General features: G+C 38.9%; 1 protein-coding gene and 1 pseudogene across 5 annotated transcripts in view; both read left to right on the top strand.

Annotated features, from left to right (window-relative positions):
* Positions 1-22,206, top strand: part of DENND5B (DENN domain containing 5B) — a 222,288-nt gene that overhangs the window by 7,576 nt on the left and 192,506 nt on the right. The window lies entirely within an intron of this gene.
* Positions 10,166-11,689, top strand: LOC136322986 (large ribosomal subunit protein uL23-like; annotated as a pseudogene).

Below are 22,206 nucleotides of genomic sequence, written 5' to 3'. Positions count from 1 at the left end.
AAACCCTGGCTGGCTTGCTCAGTGTAGAGAGTTGTCTGATGCACTGAAGTTGCATACTGGTTCGTTCCCCAGTCAGGGCACAAAAGAGAAGCAACTAATGAGTGCTCAACTAAAATGAAATGACTGGCCCTGGCCAGTTGGCTCAGCGGTAGAGCATCGGCCTGGCGTGCGGGGGACCCGGGTTCGATTCCCGGCCAGGGCACATAGGAGAAGCGCCCATTTGCTTCTCCACCCCTCCGCCGCGCCTTCCTCCCTGTCTCTCTCTTCCCCTCCCGCAGCCAAGGCTCCATTGGAGCAAAGATGGTCCGGGCGCTGGGGATGGCTCCTTGGCCTCTGCCCCAGGCGCTAGAGTGGCTCTGGTCGTGGCAGAGCGATGCCCCGGAGGGGCAGAGCATCGCCCCCTGGTGGGCAGAGCATCGCCCCTGGTGGGCGTGCTGGGTGGATCCCGGTCGGGCGCATGCGGGAGTCTGTCTGACTGTCTCTCCCCGTTTCCAGCTTCAGAAAAATAACAAAAATAAAAATAAATTAATTAAATAAATAAAAAAAATGAAATGACTAAGTGGAACAACAAGTTGATGTGTGTGTGTGTGTATCTCTCTCTCTCTCTCTCTCTCGTCCCCCTTCCTTCCCCCCTCTCTCAAATCAATGGGGGGAAAAGATATCAGTCGTTTAAAAAAATAAAAAATAAATAAAAGTAATGGCCAAATGTATAGGCTTGAGTGGGGTAGGGCAGCCTTGATCTGACCACCATTGGTAGTGCCTCAGTTGTTAGCTTTGTTGACATCCTTGGCCCCAAATAGATGATGTTTTGAGGTTTGGAAGGTCTGGTCTGGTAACTAGGGGTGGGAGGGTAGTAATGCAAAGATCAGCCTCCATTCTAATGAGGCCAAAGAAAAGTCAAGGTTTAATTGCTGTGGTATAGTGATAACTCGACTTCTAAAATCCACTGGGAACAAAATTCTTTATGGCGAAATTGGCCCAGTAGTGAGTGCAGCTAAACTTCCTGTGATAACCCCAGGGCTCAGGTGTCTGCTTGCTCCATTTATTAATGCAGGACAGACCAGAGAAGATGAGCTGATGGGAAGGGAAGGACATGAGGTGGGGTTATAGAGAGGGGAAAATAGAGGAAGGGAAAGAAGGGACAGGGAGAGATGTAGGAGGCTGCAAGAGTATAAGTAGTATCTGCTGCTAAGGTGTGATGACAGACTGTTCTGAAATTTCTAGGTGGTATATCCTTTTGCTGGTCACAGATACTCTTGGAGTAGTAAAAGTAAATGTCTAGAATACAGTGCATTGTTAGTCATAATTTTCATGAAGCTCCATTCAGAAGAAAACATTTTCCTCTTCTATCATTTACTGGAGGATAAAGCAGGTCCTATATAAGATACTTTAGGAAACAAGAGCCATTTGTCCAGATCCCTAACAATGACCTAAATTTTGTTTTCAATAAAGCCATAACTAGCCATTACACTTTGGACTACAGGCATTCCCTGTATTACAAACCAGATAGGTTTGAAAATATTTAAGTGTTTATATGCACAGGAAGGTAAAAATAAATATGTTAAGACAAAAATATGTCTAAGTTTAATAGGTAAATGTATGAGTTCTGACTTACATACAAATTCAACTTAAGAACAACCCTATAGAGAGTAATGGCGGGGTAGGAAGCGATACCGATAAATCTCCCCCAAAACTCAACAAGATCTTCAACCAGAAACAGAAAAACCTATACTTGGAGCTTCCAGATGCTTCGCAATACACCCAAAGGTATGATTGAGTGAAAAATTGGCTAAATATATAGCCAAACCCCGAAGGAAATAGGGAGTAAGAAATGCTCCGCCTTCCTCACTAACCTAAACAGGGCGGCTTTCTCTGGTAACTGTGAATATAGAAACTGAGGCGGGCAAAGGGGGTGAATAGATCCAGGCCGCGGCACAAACAGCCGAACCAGGCTGTGGCACGGAGATCCAAGCCGAGGAAAAACTGATCCTGTGGCAAACCGGGCAATACAAGCTAACACTCGCGCCAAACCCAAACAAAGAAAGACAAGCAGGGCAGCCATTTTACCCGGTCTCCTGGTTGGTGCACAGTTAGTGGGCGAGAGATTTCTTCCTAGGCCCCGAGAGTGGGTGCCCGTGTTGCCCCATGGAGAGGCAGGGTCAGAGGCCTTTCTGTGGGCCGAGGGCAGAGTCTCTGGGCAGCCCCAGTGCCCTGGGAAAGCCACGCACGGGAGGGAGTGAGAACTAATTCCAACGGTGGAGATTTTCTGTGCTGGAGGGTGTTTCACTCAGAGGGAAACGCGGCCGGCCTCATATCCTGGTTTGCGCGCGCAGATAAGGAGTGAGCGATTCCTCCGAGTGCCTCGGCAGTGCGCGCCCGTGTTATCGCACAGAGGGGCAGAGTCAGGGGCCTTTGTGTGGGCCAAAGCGGAATCTCGGGCCGCCCCAGCGCCTTGCAAAAGCCGCGCACGGGGACGGGGACGGAGCGAGACTCAATTCCAACGCTGCAACTTTTCCCTGCGGTTGGGGGTTTCACTCAGAGCGTGAGACTGCTGGCCGGATATCCTGGTCGCAGACAGTGAGTGAGAGTTTCCTCCAAGCGCCCCGGAAGTGGGCGCCCGCTTGTGTTACCGGACAGAGTGGTAGAGCCAGAGGTCTTTGAGTGGGCGGAAAGCCCGCCTGATTATGCTAGCAACTCTGACTGACTGAGCCTTACCCAGAGCCCTGTGCTGAGTGGAAATAGAGTGGGGAGTTGCCAGCCCTTTGAGCCTCTTACTATCCAGGCAGAGGCAGCAGCAACCCCATAGCTGGATTATCAGGCTACTAATTGAGGAAGGAAAGACTAGGAGAAAGGCTCCAGGAACACGGACTCTCTCACTGTCGGAGCCTATAAATGCTAATGAGCCTCGACTGCCAACGAGACTAAAGCACAATACATGACATTGCCATAGAGACTTATCAACTGCAAACCTCTACCTGAGCGTGCCAAAGGGGCAGAACCCGGGGTACAGAGTCACCGACCAGGAAGAGGGAGAGAAAAGAAAAAGCAAGAAGATAACCTCTCAAAATCAAGAATAATCCGCAGACTTTATAACCTATCCCATTTTATTATATTTGTTCGTTTGTTTCTCTTATCTTCATTCTTGATACTTTTTTTTCCTCCTCCAATTTGGCCGATTAACTCTCTACCGGTCTTACTCTCTCCTCTCCTTGAACTACACTACCCATAAGTGTTACATCTCCCATTATCTTTTCTCTTCCTTTCTCTCTATGAGGGTTGCACTCCAAAACCCTTAAATCTCTCTCTCTCTCCTTTCTTTTTTCTTCTTTTAGTGGTTCCCTCTTTTTTTTCTCTCTCTTTCTTTTCTCCCTCTATATTAGTTTCTTCCTTTCTCCTTTACATCTCCTCTCATTCAAACCTCAATAACAAACAAATTATCTTATCTGGGACTCAAACTTATGTTTGTGGCATTTTGGGGGGTTTTTACTTCACCTTTTTAACTCACTAGCAGTGCTCCCATCCCTGGCTCTCCATATTATTTAGTTCTTGTTCCACTAAATACAATAGTAATTTTTTAATTTGTCCCCCCATTTTTCCGTTTTCCTCTTATTCCTCTCATCATAACTCTTAGTCAACCAACACCTAAAAGCAAATAATTTTATTCTTGACCCAAATTTTTTCCTTATTTGCTTTTTGTGGGTCCATACGCTCTTTTTTTTCTTTTTTTGCCCCTTTATTACTTTTCCCCAATTCAGGCCCTCCATCACAGGCATTGTTTGTGATAATTCACAGTCCACCACAAGATTTTCTCAAGAAGAGGGGAGAGGAGAGGAGAGGAAAAAAGGAGGGGGGGAATAATTTCCTTTTTTTAAATTTTTTTATTTTATTTTATTTTTCTTTATTTCAATATTAATTTTTTTTAAAAAAACAACCTTTTCGATTTTTTATTTTTTTATTATTTTTTTAACTTTATATTCTTTATTAAATCTCATTAATACTATCAACAAAACCACCCTCAGATGCCATTAAGGAAGAGAAAATCGAATATCATGGATACAAAAGAAAGAGAGGTAACACAGCTAGATGAGGAAAAATCTATGGAGAAAAAATTTAATATATTGGAAACCTTGGAGCTAAATGACAGAGAATTCAAGATAGAAATCCTAAAAATACTCAGAGATATACAAGAAAACACAGAAAGGCAATTTAGGGAGCTCAGAAAACAACTCAATGAACACAAAGAATATATGTCCAAGGAAATTGAAACTATAAAAACAAATCAAACACAGATGAAAAACTCAATTCACGAGCTGAAAAACGAAGTAACAAGCTTAGCTAATAGAACAGGTCAGATAGAAGAGAGGATTAGTGAAATAGAAGACAAGCAACTTGAGGCACAACAGAGAGAAGAAGAAAGAGACTCAAAAATTAAAAAAAATGAGATAGCCCTACAAGAATTATCTGACTCCATCAAAAAGAATAACAAGAATAATAGGTATATCAGAGGGAGAAGAGAGAGAAAATGGAATGGAGAACATACTCAAACAAATAATAGATGAGAACTTCCCAAGCCTGTGGAAAGAACTAAAGCCTCAAGTTCAAGAAGCAAACAGAACACCAAGTTTTCTTAACCCCAACAAACCTACTCCAAGGCATATCATAATGAAATTGACACAAACCAACAGCAAAGAAAAAATTCTCAAGGCAGCCAGGGAAAAGAAGAATACAACATATAAAGGAAGGCCCATTAGATTATCATCAGATTTCTCAGCAGAAACTCTACAAGCTAGAAGAGAGTGGACCCCAATATTTAAAGTCCTGAAAGAGAGGAACTTTCAGCCACGACTACTATACCCATCAAAGCTATCCTTCAAATACGAAGGAGAAATAAAAACATTCACAGATATAGAAAAGATGAGGGAATTTATCATCAGAAAACCCCCACTCCAGGAATTACTAAAGGGGGTTCTCCAATCAGATACAAAGAACAAAAAAAACCGGGGCCACAGGTAAAAGCTCCAAGAAGAACACAATAAAACCAAATTTAAACTGTGACAGCAACAAAAAGAAAGAGGGGGAGAAGATGGAGATTAACAGTAGCAAAGGACGATGGAGTGCAAAAGTACTCACAAAATAGTTCGCTACAATGAACAGGGTAGGGACCCTTTTCATTACTCAAAGGTAACCACCATTGAAAAAACCACCACAGAAGCACATGAGAAAAAAAAGATAGCAACAGAGGAAAGATGTATGGAATACAACCAAATAAAAACAAAAGATAGAAAAACGAAAGAGAAGGATCAAACAAGACAGAAAACTAACAGAAAGCAAGATATAAAATAGCAATAGGGAACTCACAAGTATCAATAATTACACTAAATGTAAACGGATTAAACTCACCAATAAAAAGGCACAGAGTAGCAGAATGGATTAAAAGAGAAAATCCAACTGTATGCTGCCTACAGGAAACTCATCTAAGTAACAAGGATAAAAACAAATTCAAAGTGAAAGGCTGGAAAACAATACTCCAAGCAAATAACATCCAAAAAAAAGCAGGTGTAGCAATACTCATATCGGACAATGCTGACTACAAGACAGGAAAAGTACTCAGAGACAAAAATGGCCATTTCATAATGGCTAAGGGGACACTGAATCAAGAAGACATAACAATTCTTAATATATATGCACCAAACCAAGGAGCACCAAAATATATAAGACAGCTACTTATTGATCTTAAAACAAAAACTGACAAAAATACAATCATACTTGGAGACCTCAATATACCGCTGACGGCTCTAGATCGGTCATCCAAACAGAGAATCAACAAAGACATAGTGGCCTTAAACAAAACACTAGAGCACCTGGATATGATAGACATCTACAGGACATTTCATCCCAAAGTGACTGAGTATACATTTTTCTTCAGTGTACATGGATCATTCTCAAGAATTGACCATATGTTGGGCCACAAAAACAACATCAGCAAATTCAGAAAAATCAAAGTTGTACCAAGCATATTTTCTGATCATAAAGCCTTGAAACTACAATTCAACTGTAAAAAAGAGGAAAAAAATCCCACAAATATGTGGAAACCAAACAACATACTTTTAAAAAATGAATGGGTCAAAGAAGAAATAAGTGCAGAGATCAAAAGATATATACAGACTAATGAAAATGACAATACGACATATCAGAATCTATGGGATGCAGCAAAAGCAGTGATAAGAGGGAAGTTCATATCACTTCAGGCATATATGAACAAACAAGAGAGAGCCCAAGTGAACCACTTAACTTCATACCTTAAGGAACTAGAAAAAGAAGAACAAAGACAACCCAAAACCAGCCGAAGAAAGGAGATAATAAAAATCAGAGCAGAAATAAATGAATTAGAGAACAGAAAAACTATAGAAAAAATTAATAGAACAAGGAGCTGGTTCTTTGAAAAGATCAACAAAATTGACAAACCCTTGGCAAGACTTACCAAGGAAAAAAGAGAAAGAACTCAGATAAACAAAATCCAAAATGAAAGAGAAGAAATCACCACGGACACCGTAGATATACAAAGAATTATTGTAGAATACTATGAAAAACTTTATGCCACTAAATTCAACAACCTAGAAGAAATGGATAAATTCCTAGAACAATACAACCTTCCTAGACTGAGTCAAGAAGAAGCAGAAAGCCTAAACAGACCTATCAGTAGAGAAGAAATAGAAAAAAACCATTAAAAATCTCCCCAAAAATAAAAGTCCAGGCCCTGACGGCTATACCAGCGAATTTTATCAAACATTCAAAGAAGACTTGGTTCCTATTCTACTGAAAGTCTTCCAAAAAATTGAAGAAGAAGCAATACTTCCAAACACATTTTATGAGGCCAACATAACCCTCATACCAAAACCAGGCAAGGATGGCACAAAAAAAGAAAACTACAGACCAATATCTCTAATGAATACAGATGCTAAAATACTAAACAAAATACTAGCAAATTGAATACAACAACATATTAAAAAAATAATACATCATGATCAAGTGGGATTCATCCCAGAATCTCAAGGATGGTTCAACATACGTAAAACGGTTAATGTAATACACCATATCAACAAAACAAAGAACAAAAACCACATGATCTTATCAATAGACGCAGAAAAGGCTTTCGATAAAATACAACACAATTTTATGTTTAAGACTCTCACCAAAATGGGTATAGAAGGAAAATATTTCAACATGATAAAGGCCATATATGATTATTGATCTTAAAACAAAAACCATCAGCTAACATCATATTAAATGGCACTAAACTGAAGGCTTTCCCCCTTAAATCAGGAACAAGACAGGGTTGTCCACTCTCTCCACTCTTATTTAATGTGGTACTAGAGGTTCTAGCCAGAGCAATCAGACAAGACAAAGAAATAAAAGGCATCCGTATCGGAAAAGAAGAAGTAAAGGTATCACTTTTTGCAGATGATATGATCCTATACATCGAAAACCCCAAAGAATCCACAAAAAGACTACTAGAAACAATAAGCCAATACAGTAAGGTCGCAGGATACAAAATTAACATACAGAAGTCAATAGCCTTTCTATATGCCAACAATGAAACAATTAAGAACGAACTCAAAAGAATAATCCCCTTCACGATTGCAACAAAAAAAATAAAATACTTAGGAATAAACATAACAAAGAATGTAAAGGACTTATATAATGAAAACTATAAACCATTGTTAAGGAAAATGAAAAAGATATAATGAGATGGAAGAATATACCTTGTTCTTGGCTAGGAAGAATAAATATAATCAAGATGGCAATATTACCCAAAGCAATATACAAATTTAATGCAATTCCCATCAAACTTCCAATGACATTTTTTAAAGAAATAGAGCAAAAAATCATCAGATTTATATGGAACTATAAAAAACCCCGAATAGCCAAAGCAATCCTAAAGAAAAAGAATGAAGCTGGAGGCATTACAATACCTGACTTCAAACTCTGTTATAGGGCCACAACAATGAAAACAGCATGGTATTGGCTGAAAAATAGACACTCAGACCAATGGAACAGAATAGAAAGTCCAGAAATAAAACCACATATATATAGTCAAATAGTTTTTGATAAAGGGGCCAACAACACACAATAGAGAAAAGAAAGCCTCTTCAATAAATGGTGCTGGGAAAACTGGAAAGCCACATGCAAAAGAATGAAACTGGACTACAGTCTCTCCCCCTGTACTAAAATTAACTCAAAATGGATCAAAGATCTAAACATAAGACCTGAAACAATTAAGTACATAGAAGAAGACATAGGTACTCAACTCATGGACCTGGGTTTTAAAGAGCATTTTATGAATTTGACTCCAATGGCAAGAGAAGTGAAGGCAAAAATTAATGAATGGGACTACATCAGACTAAGAAGTTTTTGCTCAGCAAGAGAAACTGATAACAAAATAAACAGAAAGCCAACTAAATGGGAAATGATTTTTTCAAACAACAGCTCAGATAAGGGCCTAATAATATCCAAAATATACAAAGAACTCATAAAACTCAACAACAAACAAACAAACAATCCAATAAAAAAATGGGAAGAGGATATGAATAGACACTTCTCCCAGGAAGAAATACAAATGGCCAACAGATATATGAAAAGATGCTCATCTTCTTTAGCTATTAGAGAAATGCAAATCAAAACGGCAATGAGATACCACCTCACACCTGTTCGATTAGCTGTTATTAGCAAGTCAGGTAATAGCAAATGTTGGAGAGGCTGTGGAGAAAAAGGAACCCTCATACACTGTTGGTGGGAATGTAAAGTAGTACAACCATTATGGAAGAAAGTATGGTGGTTCCTCAAAAAACTGAAAATAGAACTACCTTATGACCCAGCAATCCCTCTACTGGGTATATATCCCAAAAACTCAGAAACATTGATACGTAAAGACACATGCAGCCCCATGTTTATTGCAGCATTGTTCACAGTGGCCAGGACATGGAAACAACCAAAAAGCCCATCAATAGATGACTGGATAAAGAAGATGTGGCACATATACACTATGGAATACTACTCAGCCATAAGAAATGATGACATCGGAAGATTTACAGCAAAATGGTGGGATCTTGATAACATGATACGAAGCGAAATAAGTAAATCAGAAAAAACAGGAACTGTATTATTCCATACGTAGGTGGGACATCATAGTGAAACTAAGAGACATTGATAAGAGTGTGGTGGTTACGGGGGGGAGGGGGGAATGGGAGAGGGATAGGGGTTGGGGAGGGGCACAAAGAAAACAAGATAGAAGGTGACAGAGGACAATCTGACTTTGGGTGGTGGGTATGCAACATAATTGAACGACAAGATAACCTGGACTTGTTATCTTTGAATATATGTATCCTGATTTATTGATGTCACCCCATTAAAAAAATAAAATTATTAAAAAAAAAAAAAAAAAGAACAATCCTATAGAACCTATCTCATTCGTTACCCAGGGACTGCCTCTAATTATTTAATATAAAAAGCTTACAGTGTGCCAGGTTGTGGAATATATTGGTGAGTCACCATTCTGTAAGAATTGACAATGAAATAACAATAATAAAATAACATTTATTCCGTGCTTTCTATATGCCAAGCACTGTGCTAAATGCTCCATAGATACTACCTCATTTTATCCTGAAAACAACTTTAGGAGGTGGCACTATTTTCTTTGTTTTGTAAAAGAGGAAACTGAGGCTAGGGAGTTTCAAGTATTTCCCCCAGGTTCCTCTAATAAAGGAGAAACCTGCATTGGAAAGTCTGTCTGACATGATCTATCCATGGCCATAGCTGCTACATTTGCTGCCTCTGTAATAATAATATACATTGTGTTATACAGATGATAAAAGCTACTAATGTAGGAACTCTACATGAATAACCTTATAATCGAATGAGATTATCTTTTATTTCCTCTATATAGTCAGATTAATTAACAGGGAGACTGACTTGACTTCGTTTGTCTCTTATGGCCAGCACTAATCATGTGTCTTGCGTGTACTCCTTCATTTACTCATTAGAAAATTGTAAGGGTGTATATTTGATGTTCCTTTTGTTTTTATGAATATTTGTAAAGGTAAGATACTACTATATAAATATAAGGCATTTATTACATATATACAAATACCACTTTCAATTTTTTTTAAAACTCTTTGCTCTTACTGTGTTTTATCTTTTTTTTTTTACCGTAAATTGTTATTTGTCCTTAGGTAAATTTATAACTATTTTATTTTTTAAAATTACTATTATTAATTGATTTTAGAGAGGAAGGGAGAGGGAGAGAGACAGAGAAGCATTTATTTGTTCTTCTTCTTAGGTGTACATTCATTGGTTGCTTCCCATCTGAGTCTTGACGGGGAATGAACTCACAGGTGTTTTGGGATGACGCTCTAACTGAGTAAGCTAACCGGCCAGGAAAGTTTATAATTTTTAAAGGGAATGTATGATTGCTGGTGAAACCATTACTGTCAGGGCAGTGAGTGCACTGGACACAGTCCTGGCTCGTCACTGAGGACAGCGCTAGGCCTCAGTGTTTTCGTCTGTCTTGAAGGGTTAAATAAGATGACTGAATTCCAGACATACCACCACTCTCTTCCGTTGGCCTGAAATTGTTTTTGAATAAAAAAACTAAATGTTAGTTAAAATTAATTTAAAAGGCATAAAAACATGTGGACTAATATATACCACATACACCACATGAGGACCGATAGAGTAATTATAATTTCTGCTACAAAGAAAGGAAAAAATCAGTTTATGCAGTTCCCTTTACAGGAAAGGACGATTTTTAATAAGCTATTGAAAATGTTAATATCAAAACCCGTTTCATGAAGATAGTGCTGAAAGAGAAGAAAGAAGCCCCTGCATCTCCCAAAGCCAAAGCCAAAAGCAAAGGCTTTGAAGGCAAAGAAAGCAGTTCTGAAAGGCATCCATAGCCACAAAGAAAGAAAATCCGTATGTCACCCACCTTCCGACAGATGGCAGAAGACACGGCGGTTTTGGAGGCTGCCAAAATGTCCTCGGAAGAGCGCCCCCAAGACAAACAAGCTTGACCACTATGCAGCCATCAGGTTCCCCCTGACTACTGAGTCAGCCATGAAGACGAGAGAAGACAGCAGCACACTTGTGTTCATTGTGGATGTCAAGACCAACAGGACCAGGTCAGACAGGCTGTGAAGAAGCCCTATGACATTGACGTGGCCAAGGGCAACACCCTGATTAGTCTTTTTTTTTTTTTTTTTTTTTTAACAGAGACAGAGAGTCAAAGAGAGAAATAGACAGGGACAGACAGACAGGAATGGAGAGATGAGAAGCATCAATCATTAGTTTTTCGTTGCACATTGCAACACTTTAATTGTTCATTGGTTGCCTTCTCATATGTTCCTTGACCACGACCATGACCACGGGCCTTCAGCAGACTGAGTAACCCCTTGCTCGAGCCAGTGACCTTGGGCTTAAGCTGGTGAGCTTTTACTCAAACCACATGAGCTCTCACTCAGGCTGGCGACCTTGGGGTCTCAAACCTGGGTCTTCTGCATCCCAGTCCGACGCTCTGTCCACTGTGCCACTGCCTGGTGAGGCTGGTTATCTTAATGGAGAGAAGAAGGCATACGTTCAATTGGCTCCTAACTAGGATGCTTTGGATGTTGCCAATAAAATTGGGATCATCTAAAACTGCATTCTGCTGGCTAATTCTAAATATAACATGTTTACACTGAAAAAAAAAAAAAAAGGTTAATATCAGTTCATGAACTCTCCAGTATTACCTACATGGACTCTTAGGGACCCAGGGACCCTTGTTTGAAATGCCCATATTAGATAACCTCTAGAAGTGTATATTCTAGCAGTGTGGATGGTACTGCCAGTTCTCTACAAAATAGCTGATGAGGTCTTAGAATAAATAGCTGATGAGGTCTTAGAATAATTTTTTTCTAGTTAAAATTCTTCAGTAGCTTCCTTTGTATTTAGATTAAAATTTAAACTTTATTCCTTGAGTTTTTTTCAAGCTGCCTACCACTCATAGACCAAGTGGCTTATAAAGAACAGAAAGTTACTTCTCACAGTTCTGGAGGCTGGGAAGTTCAAGATCAAGGTCCCTGCGGATCTGGTGCCTGGGCAGGGCTCTCTTTCTGGTTCATAGATGACCATATGTGGATGGAGTGAGGGTGACCTCTGGGGTTTCTTTTATAAGGCACAAATCTCATTCATGAGAGCTCTACCCTGTGCAACTCCCAAAGGCCCCAACTCTGAATACCATTAATTGGTGGTTAAATTTTAACATGAATTTGGGGTGGGGGTGGGGGGTGGGACACAAAGCCCTGGTTTACAAAGCTCTTCATGATCTGGTCCCTGCCTACCTTTCTAACCTTTTCTGAGTGGATCACTCTCTTCAACTGCATTGGATTTCTTACAGGTCCATAAACACATCAAGCTTCTGCTTCTCTTAAGGCCTGTTTGTTTTCTGTTCTCATCTTGAAATCCTCTTTTCCCAGACCATTATCATCCATAAAATATAAAATATGAGACAAATTTATAATATAAAAATTTCTGGTAGTCACATTTAAAAGGTAAAAAGAAACATGTTAATTTAAATGGATATTTTTATGCATCTTAGGATATTATTTCAAGTTAAAAATTGTTAACGAGATACTTGCATTTTTTTCTTACTGAATCTTCAAAATCCAGCCTATCTCAGTTTGGACTAGCAGCATTTCAAGTGTTATATGGCCACATGTGGCTAGGCTAGCGGCTACCCTCTTGATCAGTGCAGCCTTATGTCTTAGTAAGTTTGACTTCTCTTCATTTAGGTCTCTGAATGAAGTGGCCTTCCCAGACCATCCTGTATAAAATAGTGTCCTTCCTCTTCCTGCCTACCTAGTGACTATTCTTGCTAGTTACCCTGCTTAATTTTTCTCATAGCCTTTACTGGTACCTAACAATATATTGTAAGTACTTTTCTTTACTTTCTCACTTTTTAATGTCAGTCTTTCTCAATAGATTGTTGGTTCCTAAGGGGTGGGACCTTTGTCTCCCTTGTTTATTACTATACACCCAGTGACCAAAATAGTGTTAGCCCATAACAGTGACTCAAATAGATTGTTTTACTAAATGAATGAGATAATGTGAAATGAACAAAACTGGAACTTCTTTAGTTACCGACAGTAAAAGTTAGTATTGTTTATGTGTGAGTTTTTTAACCTCCAAAATGGAAACTGGAGTTGTTTTTGAAATTGAGAAGCTTGAGATTGATAAAAAGGCATATATCATTAGCTTTGTGGTGAGCTACTGAAATTTATCCTGTCTATAATATTTATTAGCCTATTCTTTCCCTCTTGAAATAAGCTGTGATAAAATTCTTAACCTTTTTTTTCTTTACCAGCTTTATGCATGGTAGGTATCAGCAAGGCTTTATTTTTATTTTAAAGCAAATAACACCTCTTATTTATTTATAAACAAGTGCCAAGTGATGAGCACATAAATGGCAAGTAGTGTTTATGGAATTTCAGGAAGTATTTGTATTAAAGTGCACTTGTAGCTGCATTTGCATGGTTTTAGAGGAATATCTTAGGAAATTGCATTTAGTTTCCTTCTTCATGGGCTCTCACCTCAGTTTGGGGCATGGTCAGCCAGGATTGTTCTCCTTGTTTCTCTAAAGTTTCACTCTTTATATTTGTTTTTCCATTTATATTTTGTCTTTATTGTACCTTGTATAATAATATTATGTTCGGCCTAAGACTTGCCTTTTTAAAATGGTACCATAAAAAGACCTTTCAGCCAGAGATTCCAAACATTTTCAGTATGTGACTGTCTTTTCCACATTACTTTCAAACAAAATGCAAAGATGATTCGCTGAGTGTAAGGAAGTAAGAACTGAGAATTATAGAAATAAAAGTGGAAGTATTTTATAAGCTGCTGGGACAGCACACCCTGAGGATAGAAAAACATGAAACAGTTGCTTTCTCAGACATCCCTGCACCTTTCCCAAGAACCCATGACTTTTAACACTTTATTCTAAATTAATATTGTAACTGTTTTCATTAACATGGACTTCTTGAATTAATACCATTTTTTTCTTGTATAAACGTATAAAGTCACTAGTACAAAAACTGTTTTTGAAATGTTTTTTTAAAAATTGTAACTATTTTATTGAGAGAAAAAGAGAAAGAAACATCAATTTGTTGTTACACTTATTTATGCATATTGATTGATGCTTGTATGTTCCTTGACCAGGAATCAAACCTGCAACTTTGGCATATTAGGATGATGCTCTAACCAACTGAGCTAACCAGCAAGGGCTGAAATAATGTTTTCTTTAAATGACTTTCAAAGTTATGTATTAGACTGTTAAGTTAGAGGTAGCTCCAGGAAATCACCTCTATAACGATAGAGCTATGAAAGTAGTGAATATTTATTGGGTCATGAATTGTGGTTGGTGATTCTAAACAGTATCTTTCATCCTCACAATAACTTGAAGGTATTATATTATTTTCTTCACTTTACATTGGAGGAGGCTGAGGTTCAGTGAGGTGTTAGGCCACTCAGAGATAGTAAAGGCCAAAACTGGGACTGCGGCATGCGAGGCTGATTCCAGAGTGGTCCTTATCCAGTCTGTCCTGTTGTCCCTCCATGTCCTTCAGACCAGCTGTCCTCAACTGCTAGGTAGTGACACATTAGTGCACCTGCCATTTGTGAACTGGATCATTAGTAATTATTAACAGTAGTTGCATATTGAAGTTATAAATGGTATAACTTTTTAAGTAAGTGGAATTGATTCAAGGTCTTCCCATTAATAATACCACCGTCGCTCAGTTCTATTCCTATGTGCTTTTGTTGGCTGGGTGAGAAAGGTGGCATTATATGCACCACTCCAGTAAATGTGGATAGCTCATAAATAAGGGGAAATGTATCTTGTTAGGACTACTGCTAAGCTGTGGTTACTGATGTGCTATGAATAGTTTTCACTTATTCATATTCTACATATTAGGAATACCACTGCAAAAGTAGTCTATATGGTTCCCTACCCTGTACGTTTATTTTAATTGTTATAATTTGAAGACATATATGGGAGTATGTTTTTCAACACTAATGCTGATCTAGACTGTTATTACTTTTCTCAATTGTAAAATGTGATGAAGTCTTGCAACAAGCTTGTAAACTAGAGTGCAGTAGAAATATGAGGTAGAATTTAAGTTCAACCCTGCTGTGAGGACAAGCATGCTGAATCCTTATAGTGTGGAACTCTAGCTCTAGGTTTTAAACTGTGAAACCCAGTTTAAAGATATTTTTAGATAGTCTATTTTCTAGATCCCAGAGGCCTTGTGATGTAAATCCCTTTGTTGTCCCTGATTTTCTCCTGCCCACGGAGAATCTAGGTTTCTGCTTTGAAGACTATGTTTTCTTGCCCTGCTCAGCTTCCTCTTTTATGTACAACACACTTTTACTGTCATTTATACATAAAATACAGCAAATTTTTCTATATAGTGAAGAAATAGCCAGACCAGGCAATGGCACAGAGTTAGAGTGTCAACCTGGGATGCTGAGGACTCGGGTTTGAGACCCCGAGGTCGTCGGCTTGAGCAGGGGCTCATTTGGTTTGAGTGCAGGCTCACCAGCTTGAGCGTGGGATTATGGACATGACCCCATGGTCACTGTCTTGAATTTGAAGCCTAAGGTCGCTGGCTGAGCTTCAGCCCCAATCCAGGCACATATGAGAAAGCAATCAATGAACAACTGAAGTGCTGCAGCGACAAGTTTATACTTCTCATCTTTCTTCCTGTCTGTCCCTAGGGGTCTGACCTTCTCTATAGATAGATAGATAGATAGATAGATAGATAGATAGATAGATAGATAAAGTGTGAAGAAACATTGATGTGGAAGTGGTACATAAATTAAGTTTTCGATTGTCTTCATTCCTCAGTACAGCTTGGCACAGGTTTGCTCAGACTAGGTTTTTTTTGTTTGTATTGGTTTTTTTTTTAATTCAGTGAGAGGAGGGGAGGCACTCTCACAAGACTCCTACATAGACAGACTCCCACATAGGCCCCAACCAGGATCCACCCAGCAAGCCCACTAGGGAGCAATAGTCCAATGCTCGGCTACCAAGCTCTTCTTAGTATCAGAGGTGGAAGCCATGGAGCCATCCTCAGTGCTCTGGGCCAACTGAGCCATGGTTGCAGGAGGGGAAGAGAGAGAGAGAGAGAGAGAGAGAGAGAGAGAGAGAGAGAGAGAGAAGTAAGAAGAGGAGAGGTGGAGAAGCATATGTGTGTTTCTCCTGTGTGCCCTGACCCAGGAATCAAACCTGGGACATCCACACACTGGGCTGATGCTCTACCACTGAGCCAACTGGCCAGGGTCCAGACCAGGATTTTTTGCCCCTAATTCCTTTTTCAAAAATCACCCGTTTTTATCTTAGTCCTCAGGAAGCCACCTCATATTTGCTGTTTTTGTTGTCTCTTTTCTATAGAAACCTTATCTTTTGGCAAAAATTTCCAGTGTCACTAAAACCTTTGTGAAAAAAATTTTATGTCTAATGCAGTGATTTTTCCAACCTTTTTCATTTCATGGCACACATAAGCCAATTACTAAAATTCTGTTCCACACCAGAAAATAATTTTTGCCAATCTGATAAAATAGATGTAATTTTAATTCACACTAGATGGCTATAACTGAGTTGGTTGTCATTTTTTTATTTGACAATCTACAGGAAAAGTGTCCCTGACTAAATATTCAGGTATTACATGTTTTCAAAATTCTTGCGGCACACTGATCGAAAATCGCTGGTTTAACTGAATCCTTCAATTACCTTCATCCCCAGCAGAAACTGGGAAGAGTTTCTTATTTCCCATAACTTCTCATGTTTCCTACTTTCTCTAATATCCCTTGTTTCTTTCCTTATCTTTCTGTCATAGTCCTTTGAGAAAACAGGGACATTCTTCTAGATCAACAGTATTCTTCCAATATATTGAATTTATATCGCTTGTTTTTTTTCTGTAGCTCGGACTAAAATGGCAAGGAGGGATTGTTTCCCAATAGGCAGGTCAGACAGAAGTTGTTTTGTGGGGGAGGGAGCATCTTGAACTGAATGTTCGCCCTGTCAACTGGCATTCGGTGAAGATAAGCTTAAGGCTAAGCTATGACTTCCATGAGAGTAGTGTGAGCAGTAGGAGTTTAGGACTGGTTGTAGATTTAAAGCTTATGGATGGTTCACTTCCCAGACCTCAGTGTTTTGTTTTGAGTTTTTTGGTTAATTTCTCTTCAGTTTAAGGAAATTTAAATGCCTGGGGTAGAAAGATAACAGATTGTTTAAAAATGTTTTCCATTTACTGTCTCAAGTGTATTTTTTTTTTTTGATAAATAATTTTTTGTCTGGATTTTAAAGTATTCTGGCTGAGCTCCAAGGAAATGAGCTTTTGTACTTGACTTCATTTGCTTTGTGCCATTGTTCACGAGAATAATGACTGATTTCACAGTTTATTAAAACACAAGCATTGGTACAACTGAGGTGATTATGCCAAAATAGGTTATTATTAGTTGTTCTAACTCCTGTCTGGCAGTGCTTATTTTTCCATTGGCAGCCCTAGTTACGGTCTGATTTTAAATAAATACATGAAAGCTGTATGTGTTTGAATATAAGATTTTGTGTATTCTTCCTAGTGAAGGACCAACGGGCCTCACTTACTGCAAACTACTTGTAAGCCTCTTGTCTCTGGTGGAAGAGACTCCTTGGGAGAGCATTAAAAGTGTGAGAGATAGTGAAAAACAAAAATGAAAACCACACCTGTTATTCCAAAATTCTCATTTCCTGATCTGTCAATCAATTGCTCACCCTCTCTTCTACTTGGAAGAGAGATAAACAACTGTTTATGGTTAGAGTGGGAGAAATGGTACAGGGATATCCAGACAAATGCCCTAGAGTCCCCACAGATTTAATTGCCTGCTAGAGGAGTCATTATAGAGTCTCCTTTACAAATGTTGTACCTACTGAAAGTTTAACAAAATTGTATTCACTATTTCCTGGAATGAAATCTCTAAGCAGGAGTAAAAGTTTAGCTTTTTTTGAATGTGGCCATAGGCCAAGCAGTAGACATAACTTGTTGAATTGTTACTGGGCAGAAGGCTTGATGTGAAATGTCTGTTGACATGTATGCACATTAAGTATTTATTTCTGTGCCCCATTGAACTCTGTTGAATAGATCAGTCTATTTTGTTGAAAGATGGTAGTCTTTGAAGGAAAGCTGAAACATTGGTGTATGTGTGTGAAAGAGACAGGTCGTTTTTGTTTTTGTCCCCATCCCCCCCCCTCACGTAGGGGGAAGATAGAAGTAACTTAAATACTTGCTCTTAAAAATAAATTCTTTTGTAAAATTTTGATTTGCCTTGGGGCATAAAGTAAAGTATAAATGACTGTATTATTTTAGTAAATACAACAGAATAGCTTTTGAATGTCTTCTAAAATAATGAGATATAGTCTTCCCTCAAGTGTGGGAACTATTCTGCACCCTGTTCCCTGACCTCTACCTTTTGACCCTGCTGCTTTGTGATGAGATTACGGGCCTTCAAGTTTTCCTCCAGTCTACCCAGATTTCCTTACATAGCAACATAAAGCTTTAAGCTTCCTTAAAAGATGTTCTTAGCATTGAGCAGAACATTCAGATTCAATCATGGGCATGGATTTTGTAAATCTTTTTCATTAAATTTTTCTTAATCTCCTACAAAATAAATAGAATCACCAAGTTTTGTGGCTATGTATGACTAAATATGTTTTTCTTTTGAAATAAAACATCAGAAAATAATGTTGCCTACTTAGAAAGAGGCTAACAATTAGAGCTTTCCATGATAAGAGAACTTGAGAGCCCCAACTAGGTGTTTCCTACCTAGTGCTGCTTCTTTAGGTATGAGAAGTTAAAATGTGGATTCTGAGGGTGTCATGCAAGAGCAACAAATCAAATATTTTCAGAGAGAATCAACACTTTAATCTGCTTGTTATATCAAACACTTTCTTAGACACTTTAGCAGATGCCTAAAATAGGGTAGGAAGAAAATCAGGGACAGACAATAGGAGATGAACTCATTTACTTTTGTGGCTTGTTAGTAGTTCTTATAAGAGTGGTTTTTCTTCGTGTTTGTTTTGATTTGGTGGGGGTTTTTTTTTGGAAAGAGGATAATATTAGTGTCAAAATAAGGGTTTGGACATTATCTGTATTTTATTAGTTTCTTGCATACTATGTTAAAGTTTATCTAGAAAATTAAGCATTTGCTCTGATTCAGACATTTTAGTAGTAGGGCTTTCCACAGAATGTCTGTTTTACACACCGCTAGAAGAATATATAGTAATGAAGCTGTAGGACATTGGTTTACATGGCACTTTCTTGCTGCTGTTACTGAAGACTCCACCAGGAGTGAGAATAGATAAAATTCAATAACTGCTTGTAAAAAAATTGTGCTTTTTAAATTATAAAATTAACATATGCTTAGTTTAAGAACTGGACAATGTAGGATTGAATTAAAGAAAATAAAAATAATCACCTATTATCCTAAAGGGAAGGAATTTAAAATAAAAATTTCTTGTCGCTAATTAGAAGCCAGAGGGTACCTGTTTATTGTACTGTGGTTGTTAAATGAGCTGAGCAACAACCCAAGAAACACAAGATTTTTTTTTTTTATCCAAGTCTTTGCCACTGATTTAGTGAGTAAACGGCATCTGTAAAGATCTTCATAATTGATTGAAAGAGTGAATGAATAAACAAAATGGAGTTGCCTACCTGACATATTTACTTTGAGGGATAAAAATTAAGTCCGTAGTACTTGGAATATATATTTTTAAACCAAACTCTTCTTCTTCTTTTTTTTTTTTTGTATTTTTCTGAAGCTGGAAATGGGGAGGCAGTCAGACAGACTCCCGCATGCGCCCGACCGGGATCCACTCGGCATGCCCACCAGGGCGCGATGCTCTGCCCATCTGGGGTGTTGCTCTGTTGCATCCAGAGCCATTCTAGTGCCTGAGGCAGAGGCCACAGAGCCATCCTCAGTGCCCGGGCAACTTTTCTCCAATGGAGCCTTGGCTGCTGGAGGGGAAGAGAGAGACAGAGAGGAAGGAGAGGGGGAGGGGTAGAGAAGCAGATGGGTGCTTCTTCTGTGTGCCCTGGCCGGGAACCGAACCCCGGACTCCTGCACGCCAGGCCGACACTCTACCACTGAGCCATCTGGCCAGGGCCTAAACCAAACTCTTCTATACTATCAGAATTAAAGTAAAATGAGAAGAGTAGCTTTGAATCTCAGGAAGTTAAAGCTAAAATAATTATTAAAAACTCTTTTCCTATTATGGAAAAATGAGATAGAATACAGAAGAAGGAAAAGATAGTAATCAGAAGAGACAGTTCAGTGACAAATAAGGTAAAGTCTTTATCTTCGTCTCATTGGGAATCTGATTTATTTGTCTTAAGTAGCAGAGAGGAAATATATAGGTTTAGATGGCGTGAGAAACCTCTGATGGAAAAGGTGTTCCTTTCCCTTCAGGTTGTTGGGAGGGTAGAATGGTTTAGACCGGAGGCTGAATCTAGAAGCCAGAGCAGATCTGACACTTGTCCCTCAAAGCTCCTTTCCTGTCTTCCCCGTCAGGTCTGTGTAAACATTTCATGATCAGTACTGGCACTGGCTGCAGAGAATACAGAGAATGCTTGAAGTTTGCCCTTTGTGTAGTAGAAGAATAAGAACAGAAACAGTCTTTTAATTGTCTTGGCAATATTTTGGCTGTTGGTACTTTAGATCCCTTCTGTAAATGACTTTTCTCCTGAAACACACTTATTATGAGTTTTGTATTTAAACAAACCAAATAAAGATCTCAGGATGCTAAAAAGAAGGGATATATTTGTCACACTACATAATTGGAAAACCTTTAACAAGGACAAATGTGCCTCTCTCATTTCCTTTAAACCTATCAATTTAACAAGAATATGACTTGTTAGTAATGACAGTGCATTCCAATTTTTTTTGAGTAAACAAAAGTCCTCTTCTAAAAAGAAAAAGACATTGAGAGAGAGAGAGAATTCTAGTTCTTATCTGGATAGGTATTATTTGCATTTTTGTTTCTGTTCTGTTATTTTTAGGATGGGTTGAATTGAGATGAATTTTAGTTGCTCTAAGTACTGTGAGTGGCATGAAAGAAAGTAGAGAGGCAGACCATGAGGAAGAGGGGCTTATTTATGTCCAGATCGCTGCTTCCACTTTTTTGATTCTAGAACCAGATGCATACAGTACACATTTAAAAGAGAAATGTAGAGTAGCCTGCTTTAAAACAGTTCATGGAATGGGAGAGGAGTTGGGAAGAGAGGTTGAATCTAGCTTTTGGAGGATTTTTCTGTCAGAATGCTTGTGGTTATAGGTCAAACAGGACCTAAGAAATAAAGGAATTTGGCTGGTTCACATAGCAGTTTTTTGGGAGTGGGGTGTGCTGGTATAATTTGAACAAAGTTCTAACTATTTCACTGCAGCTCCTTATGCTCTCTCTGTCCCCAGCATTGACTTCCTCTTCAGGGTAGCTTCCTTCATGGTAATAGTGGTGCAGCAGTTCAGGCTTCACGGTTTCACATCACACCTTCCCTGAAAAAGACTTAATTTACCCCATCCACTGCCCACTCATGTCATGAAACAAAAATTTGGATCATTGTTATGATTAGACCACCGGTTTTTGGGGTTTTTTGGGTCACATTTCCTTGGGGCTCATCCTTGAACCATGATTGTGGCAAGAAGGATGGGATTAAAGTGATTGATTGGAGACCAGTTTGTGATAGAAATGACAGGGCTGCTTCTCAGTGGGAAAGGGAAGAAAGTGCCCACTGGGGAGCAGCGCAGCTGGAGGCTAGACTACGAAGAGGGCCCCTTGAAAGACAGAACAGAGCCCCTCAAAGGTCTGAACGAGGAATGGCATGCTCACAGCTGTGCTTTGGGAATATCCCTCTGGATGAGGGGTATAGAATGGGGTCAGATTGAGAAGAGACTAGAAGTGGGGGAACCAATTAGGATATGTTACAGTTAAATTGGGGGGAAAGGGCCTGAATCAGGATAGTGTCCATGAGAGTAGAGAAGAGAAGATGAATATAAGAGACAGGATAGACATTAGATGAATTGAACTTGACAACTTTATTGTATGTGAAGTTAAAGGGGAGGTGAGACACACATGACTGAGATTGT

The sequence above is a fragment of the Saccopteryx bilineata genome, chromosome 2, assembly GCF_036850765.1.
Source record: "Saccopteryx bilineata isolate mSacBil1 chromosome 2, mSacBil1_pri_phased_curated, whole genome shotgun sequence".
Taxonomy (NCBI): domain Eukaryota; kingdom Metazoa; phylum Chordata; class Mammalia; order Chiroptera; family Emballonuridae; genus Saccopteryx; species Saccopteryx bilineata.
This window is presented reverse-complemented; position numbering and strand designations above follow the sequence as displayed.